The following is an 11,338-nucleotide window of genomic DNA, read 5'->3' as shown; positions in this document are numbered from 1 at the left end:
CGGGCCAGCGAGGTCGCCGGATCTCTGCTTCATTTAGAACGTACGAGCATTTTTTATGGGCAGGACCCTCCAACCAGCTCGGGATTTTGACGACCTAACACGCCACTTTGACAGAATTTGGCACGATATCCCTGAGGAGGACATCCGACAACTCAGTCAATCAGCGCCAAGCCGAATAACTCTTTCCTAAGGGCCAGAGGTGGACCAACGCGTTACTGACTTGCTCAATTTGTGACGCTTTTTCTCTTGAATCCATTTTTCCTGAAACTGTAATCATTTGTTTGTTCATGGACATCACATCTACCAATTTCCGCCCCATTCGGATAATTCCTTCGTGGTGCGTCGCTTTTTTTGGCTCAACGGTATTTACTAGTGGTATATACTTGTTAGTATTTCTGTAACAACACAGAAATAAGAAAAGGCTAATGTAAACACATTGCTTATGCCTATAAATAATACATAGAACGACTAAAAGTTATGCACTTAGCCTGAAAGTGGATGTTAATTTTTGGTGTATGTGTCGATCTGTTGGGTATTATTTATGTGTAATGGACCGGAACTCGGACATGGGAATACGTGTCTCGTGGGCAGTTGCTCTACCGTCTGTACGTCCAAGCACGGCTCACGAGACGCCTTCACAACCCTACTTCCGCCGATATCTCCTCTCCTGACCTTCCAAACTTGAAGTCGGTACGCACTTGTTCGAAGAAGGCAAAGTTCCCAGGTTCGAGTAGCAGTCCGGTACATCGTTTTAATCTGTCAGGATGTTTCACAGGTGGCGCTATTTAAAATTTTGTCAGTCTTGTCGTTTCGGAAGTACTCGAATTGTTTTCTTTGTTGTTTGTATATTCTTGAGTGTTTCACGCACTCGAACATTATGAATCATCTTGAAGAAAATGGCTTATTGATACATCACCAACACGGATTCAAAAAATATCGTTCTTGTCCAACACAGCCAGCTCTTTATTCCCATGAAGTAATGAATGCTGTCGACAAGGGAGCTCAGATCGATTCCGTATTACTAGATTTCCAGAATGCTTTTGATACCGTTCCTCGCAAGCGACTATTAATCAAATTGCGTGCATATGGAGTATCGCCTCAGTTGTGTGACCGTGATTTCCTCTCAGAGAGGTCACAGTTGTTAGTGATAGACGGTAAATCATCGAGTAGAACAGAAGTGATATGTGGCGCTCTGCAAGGTGGTGTCATAGGCCCTTTGCTGTTCCTGATTTAGATAAATGATCTAGGTGATAATCTGAGTAGCCCCCTTAGATTGTTTGCAGATGACGCTCTAATTTACCGTCTAGCAATATCACCAGACGATCACTTCCAATTACAAAATGATCTAGAGAGAATTTCTATATGGTGCGAAAAGTGGCAATTGGCACTAAAAAAAAAAAGAAAAGTGCGAGGTCATCCACATGGTTACTGAAAGAAATCCGATAAATTTTGGGTATACGATAAATCGCACAAATCTAAGGCCTGTCAATTCGACTAAATACCTACAAATTACAATTACAAGCAATTTAAATTGGAAAGGCCACATAGATAATATTGTGGTGAGGGCGAAACAAACACTGCACTTTGTTGGCAGAACACTTAGAAGATGCGACAAACCCACTAAAGAGACAGCCTCCATTACGCTTGTCCGTCCTCTGCTGGAATATTGCTGCGCGGTGTGGGATCCTTACCAGGTAGGACTGACGGAGAACATCGAAAAAGTGCTAAGAAGGGCAGCTCGTTTCCTGTTAAACAGCTTCAAGCACACATCTGTAAAGCTATTTAATAAACTACCAGAGTCAGTTAAGAGCCTGGAGCTGAAAAAATTTAAGATATTTGTAAGAATTAATTCAGAATTGTTTTTAAACAATGGAAGATTTCTGTGAGCATAATTTCTAACATAGATTAATTATTTGTGTATTTATTGTCATTGTTGTTTGTACATTTTTGACGTTGCTTACACAAGCTTTAGATCCCTGTAAACGTTTGTTTTTGGGCAATAAAAATCAATAAATAAATCGCGCAATAGGGGTGTGAGTGTCAATGACATGATACGCGAGTAGGGGTGGAAGTCACTGAAACAAAGGCTGTTTTCTTTGCGGCTAGATCTATTTACGAAATTTCAATCACTAACTTTCTCTTCCTAATGCGAAAATATTTTGTTGAAACCCATCTACGTAGGGAGAATTGATCATCATAATAAAATAAGAGAAATCAGAGCTCGAACGGAAAGATTTAGGCGTTCTTTTTTCCCACGCGGCATTCGAGAGTGGAATGGTAGAATAGTAGTATGAAAATGGTTCGTTGAACCCTCTTCCAGGCACTTAAGTGTGAAGTGCAGAGTAACCATGTAGATATAGATTTACGGTTCTTTGTCTTTAGATTAAAAGTGTAGAACAATAATGCTTTTATTCTTCACATTATTTTTTTCCTCTTCCATTTGGAATCACATGTTTGACGTTCAGTTCGTCCATGCCTAATTAAATGATATGTCAAATTGATGGTGGAGTTATAATCCTCCGAAAGAAGTACTGGGAAAAATAGATGTGCCCGGTAATATTAATTTTTATTTCCAATTGGCAGATCCATTGCGTTACTACAGAGACACCTGTCTCAGTGTGCCACGGTATAAGTCTTTAACTAGACGGCGTCGCCAGTTGACCTCGTGATCTACCATCAGAAGACGATGGAACGACAAGTGGATCCATATCAGAGTCACAGGGGGTGGCAAGCATTGGTTTACATGTCGCGACATGTAGAAGAGGCGTCTCCGTTAGTTCAAACTGGATCTGGCAAAGATACAAGCAGAAGATGGGGTACAACTGAATCTACACGCTTACTCAGGACTTTTAATCTGCCTGGAGTAACGCTGTCGTCGACAGACCCACGATCGACCTTAAGGCTCTACAGCCATAGTGTTCATCGCTGGGCCACTTTTCTCCAAAAGTGTACACAAACGTCTTGAGCGATACTCAAGATTTCCTGTTATGCCTGGGCTGCTCTAGATAGTTTTCGTAGCTTTAGGGTTTTTTGTCACGTGGTCGGCAACAGTGGATTTATTTCCAAGTATCAGCACACGGTACATATGCTGCTGTACTTAACAAACTGTTTGTGTTTTCTAGAAGCCCGAATTACATGACCCTCCAACGAGAGAACTTACTCATGTAACTACCCTTAAAAATTTGGGCACCGCCGATCTCCTACTCAATCGTTCCCTAATTGGAGTTTGAGCTTCGTCTCTAATGACCTCGCTGTCGACCTTAAATACTAACCAGCTTTCCCTTTCCCGTGACTGCTACCTCACGGTAGGGCTCTTTTCGTCCTCTATGACTTTTCTTCTGTCCTAGTCTTAAAGTTGTTCCTACGAATCTGCTGCACTATACTTTGCTCAGAAACTGGTTGAGCCTGTTTTCCTACTTCAGGTACCAATTCAAACTGATTGCTAACGAGAGCTTGAAATGCTATTTCTGAGGTTTCCTCCTTTCGATTATTACTTGTTACCTTTTCCTAGGTTTCATTGTCCCTCCCGCCTCAACCTACCTAAACAAATATACGTCACTTCTGAACGGCACAGATCTTTCTTCTCTGTTCAATCACTCTCTTGTCTCGACTGCATAATCTCAGACTCCATGGCAGTGCCTCATCTGATACTTTACTACCCTTCTCGCTATAATCACTAATGAAACACCAAACCACAGTCCTGGCATATTTCTCACTGATTAGCTTACGGCAGAATCTACATTTATCACAATTAAGCTATTTTTACACTCAACCGGAAAACATTAACATACTTACACTGTAATAAAGTAGTAACTAGTAGATACTTACCTTCCGATTAGTTGCGAACTTCTCGAACTGTCGTTTAGACTGCAAATGCATTGTTTCGCATCATCATTATAAACAGTCGGTAAAAAAATAATCAAAACTTTAATGAATGTTATAATCATAATTTTTATCCTTCTTTGTAAAGTGTATGTCGTTTTCGGAAATTGCATGCGTCTTGGTTGCTAAGTGGTAAAAGTGCTAGACTACAAACTCTAATGTCACAGATTCGACTCAGGGTCACTCTAGGATTTTTATCTGTCACTTATCACTTCTTTCGCCTCTGACCAAGTTTGTTTATGCGAAAAATGCTAAGTTGCAATGTGTTTCGGAGACCACGCAGAACTATGGAATCCTATATCTGGCTGGGAAATCAGTTCAAAGATCGGAGGAAGAGAGTATGACTATGCCTACTAAAGCGTTGTGTTCAAACCAACATTCGCGGTGATAACAACTTTACTTAAATTCGGTAAAACAAAAATTATTTTCTCGTAAATCCCTGCCTTTTCCTGTCACCCGGATCTGTTTCAGAACATCCAAGAGCCTCTGTTTGTTAGTTCCTAATAATCTGTTTTGATCCATTATAAACGGTGTTTGAAAGCCTGCGACTGTGAAAACAATAGGTTTGTTTATAAGTAAATCTCGATACGGCTCAAACGAGCTGCTGCACAATCCTCTGCATCCGTAATGTCATGGTCACCAGTATGCAATTAAAACAATGCAAAAATGTTTTTTGGAACCGTGTTCCAGGAAACAGCAATCTAATAATATTATAATTTACTTGGTAAATACAGTCATGGTTGCATAGCCGCGCGGGATGAGCCGAGCGGTCTTGGGCGCTGCAGTCATGGACTGTGCGGCTGGTCCCGGCGGAGGTTCGGGTCCTCGCGCGTGCGTGCGTGCGTGTGCGTGTGTGTGTGTGTGTGTCCTTAGAATAATTTAGGTTAAGTAGTGTGTAAGGTTAGGGACTGACGACCTTAGAGATAAGTCCCGTAAGATTACACACACACACACACACACACACACACACACACACACACACACACACACGGTTGCATGTAAGTGCGACGGGCCTCCTACACGCCACCGATCCCTACTATCACAAAGAAACGTAGATCTGATGATATCTGTAGTTGATCGAAACCAGTCATCCATAAATAAAAAGAAACAACTTATATGTGAACACGACTGCGTCTGCTAAATAAACTGTGAAAAAATATACTGAATTACGATAGTCGTAACGATTTGTGTAGGCGATGTTTGCCCGTAGATCGTAACTAGGTATTTTCGCATCCTTTCCAGAAATACCAAGTCATACTTCTGTTCTGTTTATAGTTTAACCTCCCACCGACAGCGAATTCATCAGTTCGGTACGAATGGAGCCACGATTCGTGCGCGTCCTTATCGAAACAGCGATGCCGACATTTGTCAGGTGTGGAATGAAAACAGGATCAATCAAACACGAGTCCTTTGAGAGGATGGAGCAAGAAGATGATTCTAAGATATGCTGCTATCAAAGAGTCATAAACATCTTACGATTCTTCTTTCGTAAGCCCATATTCCTATCGCTAGTTTCAACAGGACACTTACCACTGGCAACATGGAAGACCCATGTCTTTTACAGGACGCTTACCACTGGCGACGTGGAAGACCTATCTCTTTTACAATATTCACACTGCAAGATAATCAATGTGTCAAGTCCATAAAGAAATGGGTTTTTCTCTGTCGTGTAGACTGTTTATCTGTTATTTATTTCCCGAATAATACTATTCGGTTGGCGTAGAAACGGGACGCGCCCGGATAGCCGCGCGCGTTGGCATACCGCTTTCGGGATTCCAGGAGACGTACCGGCTCCGGACAGATTCCGGCCGGTGTATTCAACGATGAGAACCGGTGTCCCGCTCAGCCTGGATGTGGTTCTTAGGCGGTTTCCCACATCCGACAAGGAAATATCGGGCTAGGACCAACAGCCCGTTTCAGTTTCACGTTTGCATTGCAAACATATCGAAACCGAAATTTATCTTCTACTCTTATGCCCCAAGGAAAATTCATTCCATCACATCAATAGAAGGCGGAATTGTTGAGGTTTCCGGGACCACTTGTTGACAAATCGACTGTTCGCTTCCGTCTAGAGTTCTTCGGCCGATGACTGATGGTTTTTCTAACGTTTCGCAAACACGAGTGGCTGGCATCGTCGAAGCTTCACCCTTTATTACTGGTGGCGGACTGGAGTCGAGCTCGCAGCCGCCGACCGTATGTACCTGGCGGGTTTTTCCGTGGGTATTACCGCTGGTTTTCTCTCCTTGCTAGCTGCCACAGTCGTTCGCTGAAGCAAGGGAATCCATAATCCGTTAGACTTTCCTCTTTCTTGTTGAAGCTCTTGTCATGTTTAAGGATTTCTATAGCTGCCCTGAACAAACGAGTGTTGTAGCTCGGGCACAGGACCCAAGCCCCCACGTCAACATGTAGGCTTGGCAGGTAGCTGGACCCATGCCTCCCAAACCAATCACTTCTCCGACGCTGTTGTTATTACTGTCATTTGAATAGGAAAGAAAATGCTACTTCAGAAAGGTTACTGTTCTGGATTCCAAAAATTGTTAAAAGATGGACTTGCAACACCAAGAATTGCAAAAGTTTTATAAGACTTCCTCTACTGAATACATTGAAATGCCCGAGAATCTAGACGGCCACATACACGCAGAAGTAGTTGATGATAAAATTCAGAGACAGAAAACAGTTCGTGATTTGAAAAGGAAAGCTATAAAATATATAAGTGAGAGACCAACAAAACATATCCACAATCAACTGAAAGGAGAACAGACAGGGTAAATAACCATTAAAGACGTCGAGAGCTTTCGTATGTTCATTTACAAAGCTAGGAGGAAAACACATTACGCGTGAAAATTACGGATGGGGCCGATTTGTTGTTAGTTAATGATGCTGACAAAAACGTTATAAATTTATGTGAACCTGAAAGCCTCAAAATACTTTTTGTCAGTGTGACAATAGTAGCTGGTGGAACTTTCGCGTTGTGCACGAAGTTTTCTGTCCGCTATTTACGATCCATGGGCTTGTTTATGGACAATATTATCTAATGGTTTTTTCTTTGTTGAACGCTAAGAAAACTTCAGCACGTCTTTTCAACAGTTTTTGATACATGTGATAATCTAGGTCTGAAAGTACCTCCATTAACAATGTTTTCAGACTCTGAAGAAAGCATAATGAAAGCTGGAAGTGAAGAGTGGACTGATGTAAGAATCCAAAGTTGTGTCAAAAGATACAAATGTTGGGACTTGAACATGACTACCGTTCCAGTGATGAAATCGGAAAGTTTTTGCCTTATATGCTTGGTTTACCAATGCTGGATCATGATACGTCTGGTGAATGTTTTGTTGTCGACTCAGTGTCAGTGATGCCTCTGTGTCAAAAACTACGAACGTTCTGCGGCTACTTAATGGATACTTATATAGACGAAAACGCACTCTTTCCTTTGTTCATGTAGGCAGAACTAACAATAAATTGCAATAAACAGAGAACTACCAATGCTAGCGACCGCTACGGTCGCAGGTTCGAATCCTGCCTCGGGCATGGATGAGTGTGATGTCCTTAGGTTAGTTAGGTTTAAATAATTCTAAGTTCTAGGGGACTGATGACCTCAGATATTAAGTCCCATAGTGTTCAGAGCCATTTGAAACATTTGATTTTTTTGAGTTACTAAATCAACTCGATACCAAAACTGCAATCAGTTCCTCAAAAAGCAAAAAGAAGAAAGGTCTTTTTCGGGTTAACAATTCATGAAGCTACAATTTGAATACTTCAAAGACGGAAAAATTACAAGAATCCAAGATAAAATATGGACGCACAAAGTAACAAACTACTGCCAGATTCGAAGACGGGCATACATATTAGCCTAATGTGACAATAAGTTTGTAAATATATTTCAACATTAAAAATGTAAATTTCTAAATACTTTTGGGGTTTGAATCAGTCTGCCTCCTCTCGGTGCACCCTATGTAACGCTAAACGAGCCAGTACAAAAATCACTGATTCGTATTTAAGCAATTGAGACCGATTTTCTTTTGATCTTGACGTGCACGATAATCAAGAGTAGTTCTTCCTTATTACTTATGACAGAAAAATGTTTTCCAGTTTCGATTAAATGTATGTATGTATGTTACTACCCGCTTTGAACGGAAGAACTGGGGTCCTTCCCTAATCGCAGGAGGGTTGGCTCCTGTACCCCGGGCGGATCTTTAACGGTCCGCGAGGTATGGTTCCTATTTTTCTGACTGAGGCAAGCATGGGTCCTGCACCCCGTAGCTCTTCTCACAAAGCAAGAACTTCCGTGTCGGCGAATTTTATTATGTGGTCAGTCTCAAACACCCTGTGTTTCGCCATGGCGAATTAGCCTACCTGTCCCAACACTGTAATGCTGGTGGTGATTGATCGACCAGTTATTCCACTATATCTTCCACATGTACGTGGTATGCGACATATTCCCGACATTGCAAGTGAGTCCCTTTCGTCCTTCGCCGATCTCAAATGCTCTTTGATCTTCTTTGTCGATTTCTAAATAGTGTTTACGCTGTATGGTCGTCATTTTGACTTGCTGCTATGGCATTTGCCGTGTTTGCAGTTATACGCAACAAATTACGGCCAATCCTGTCCGTCACTTTGGGAAGTTACGGCAGAAAGGCCGTACCCGACATCTCTTCTTTCGATGTATCACTTCAGTGAATGTTTAAATCCGTGATAATTCTTGTAAAACTGGTGGAGTATACATTGCTCCTCAGAATGCTTTCCAGGTGTTACATCTCGCGTCTGAGGTAATGTAGCTCACATATTCGTCTTGCGCGCATTACCAGCTTATTAATCATCCCTCTTTTCTGGCTCTGGTGATGATAGTATGTGCAGGTAATAAATTCGTGTGTGCCGATTTTAGATACACGAAGTTCCCCAGGTTTTCAACATGCCTCGTAACCAGCGCATCTAGAAAGCTGGCGACAGTAAGGGCATCCTCTATCCCTAACACTGCCAAAGCAAGAATATCATGCCAACATCTGAAGACAGAGGATAATGAGAGGAAAAAGAAGACAAGCCGATGTAGAAACGGAAGAAACAAAAGCTTCCTTATGTCAGTTTTAAGTTGTTGCTATCGAGACTAATCTCTGGACAAGAAAAACGAAAGTATTCATTACAGATGAAGGAGATGGAGTGGCAAGGCTTCAGACAGCTTAACTAGTGAACTGATACTGTATATGTTCCTGTTCCGGGTATTTACCAGAATGTCAAAACACGATTTCGAATATCTTATGCAGTTTATCCGAGAATTGCTAAAACCGATAGAAATATGAGGGAGTGTACACCAGTTACAACCCGATTGGCGATTGGGTTTCAGCTAACTGTGATTTGTAAAGTTGTTATTTGTACATGTTTAAAGTTCACAATTCATCCACAAAACTTATGGTATAAGTAAGCGATGCTTTGGTACAATATTTCATTACGTGAAGCTTGAAATAAGAACACAATATTTATTTTATTTTTGTCCACCAGCATAAAGTGCTGTTTACACCATTAATTTTTGCTTCAGGCACGTCTCGATGAAGTATGAAACTCCTAACATAAAATGCAAACCATGCGGATGAAGAGGCATCTGTGGTTCGACTCTTCATATGCCGCTTTTTGCTTCGCTTTTGGGCATAGATCTGAAGACATCAAACAACTACAGCACATTTGGCTACATGTACGCGCGCCAACATTCGAACAAAAGCGAAACGATATTGTTATCAGAATGAGATTTTCACTCTGCAGCGGAGTGTGCGCTGATATGAAACTTCCTGGCAGATTAAAACTGTGTGCCCGACCGAGACTCGAACTCGGGACCTTTGCCTTTCGCGGGCAAGTGCTCTACCAACTGAGCTACCGAAGCTCACACGCGTGACTGCAGCGCTTTCGGTGAGAGAAGTACGAAACAAACGCCAGCGCGAAAGGGAAGCATTTACAGACAAGGACAGAGAAAGATTCCGGCAGTACGAAATATTCGCTGCCGCACTCGGAGGGCAACACGGCAACCCATCTATTCCACTGATTTCCCTAAAACGCTTAAGGCACTGACGGAATGACTCCTTTGAAAGGGCGTTACAAATGTATTTCTTTCGAGATGCATCCCAAATGTCCATGAGTCATTGGTTCAAATATTATTTCTCGATGCACTGAGATGGTTCATAAAATCATCGCATACGGTGGTATCAAGCGCCCTTTAAAGCGGTTTGAGGTTTGTCTTTTTCTAAGAGGCATCCCGTTGCGCGCAAGTGTCTGCTACTTAACAGCACGCCTGCTTCGATAACAAGGCATCAGCTGCCTTAAGAGTTTTGGAGGGGGAAGGTGCCGGTGACGCAAGCTGTCGTGATAGGTGTCTAAGGGCAACTCGCCACTGACTAGGTTTTATTGAGCCCATTTCACGTCGGTCTGTCACACCAGTTTCTTTCGCGAGAAAACCTCTTTACATCTATTCTCACACAATTCCGCCAGCTTATTACAAGGATGGCTTTTGTAATCTTCAGTGTTACAGTGTACCAACATACAAAATTCCTAACTGTCACTACTCCTGATGACATATTTACTCAATGTTCGGACGAACTCCACGAAGTAGAGTTTGCTCACTACATCTTTCACATCCTTGAGCCGACATACAAGTGGAACCCTGTACCAAACACTAAAATTTTAGAAAAGACACAGCGTTAAGAGACGACCTAGCAGTATCTCCCTTTTCAACTTTATTACTCCGATGACACTTTTCTTCCAGGTTCCCTCTTCTACACCAACGTCTTCTCCATTACTGGCCCTTGCAAGTTATTCTCTCAATTTTCTGTTCTTCACAATGAGCTCTATCCGCCGATCGTTCTAAAATCAAACTCCTCACGACTTAAGTGCGTCTTTTTGTTTTGTGGTCTTCCGTCCGAAGACTAGTGTGATGGAACTGTCGTCGTTTGCTTTTCTTCGCAAGCTGCTTCTTAATCCACTTAGCTACTGCATCTTCCATCCATTTAAGCCTTCTTACTGTAGTCGAAGCATTGGTATTCCTCTACGACTTCCCCCTCCTCCATTACCAAAGTGACTAGTTCTTAATGCTCAGTATACGTCCTATCAGTCAAGCTTCGAGACACGCGTATTTTTTCCCCAGTTTCATTCTGTACTCGCTAAACAGGAATTCGATCTACCCATGTAATCGCCAATAATCCTCTGCAGTACTACACTTCGAAAGCTTCCAATCTCTTCTTGTGTTAACTGCTTATCGGCCTCTTTTCACTTCCGAAAAAGGCCACACTCCAAACTCCTTTAGAACAGAGTTCCTCACGCTTAAAACTATGTCTGATGTTAACAAATTTCTCATTTCCAGACAAGCTTTTCGTGCTGTTGCATTTTGGCCAATGTCAATTATTTCGCTGTCCAAATAGCAAATTTCGTCTTCTACGTTTACTGTTTTATTTCCTAATCCGATTCCATCATCATCGCC

Source organism: Schistocerca piceifrons, chromosome 3 (assembly GCF_021461385.2).
Source record: "Schistocerca piceifrons isolate TAMUIC-IGC-003096 chromosome 3, iqSchPice1.1, whole genome shotgun sequence".
Taxonomy (NCBI): Eukaryota; Metazoa; Arthropoda; class Insecta; order Orthoptera; family Acrididae; genus Schistocerca; species Schistocerca piceifrons.
The sequence above is the reverse complement of the archived record's forward strand: the minus strand, read 5'-3'. Positions refer to the sequence as shown.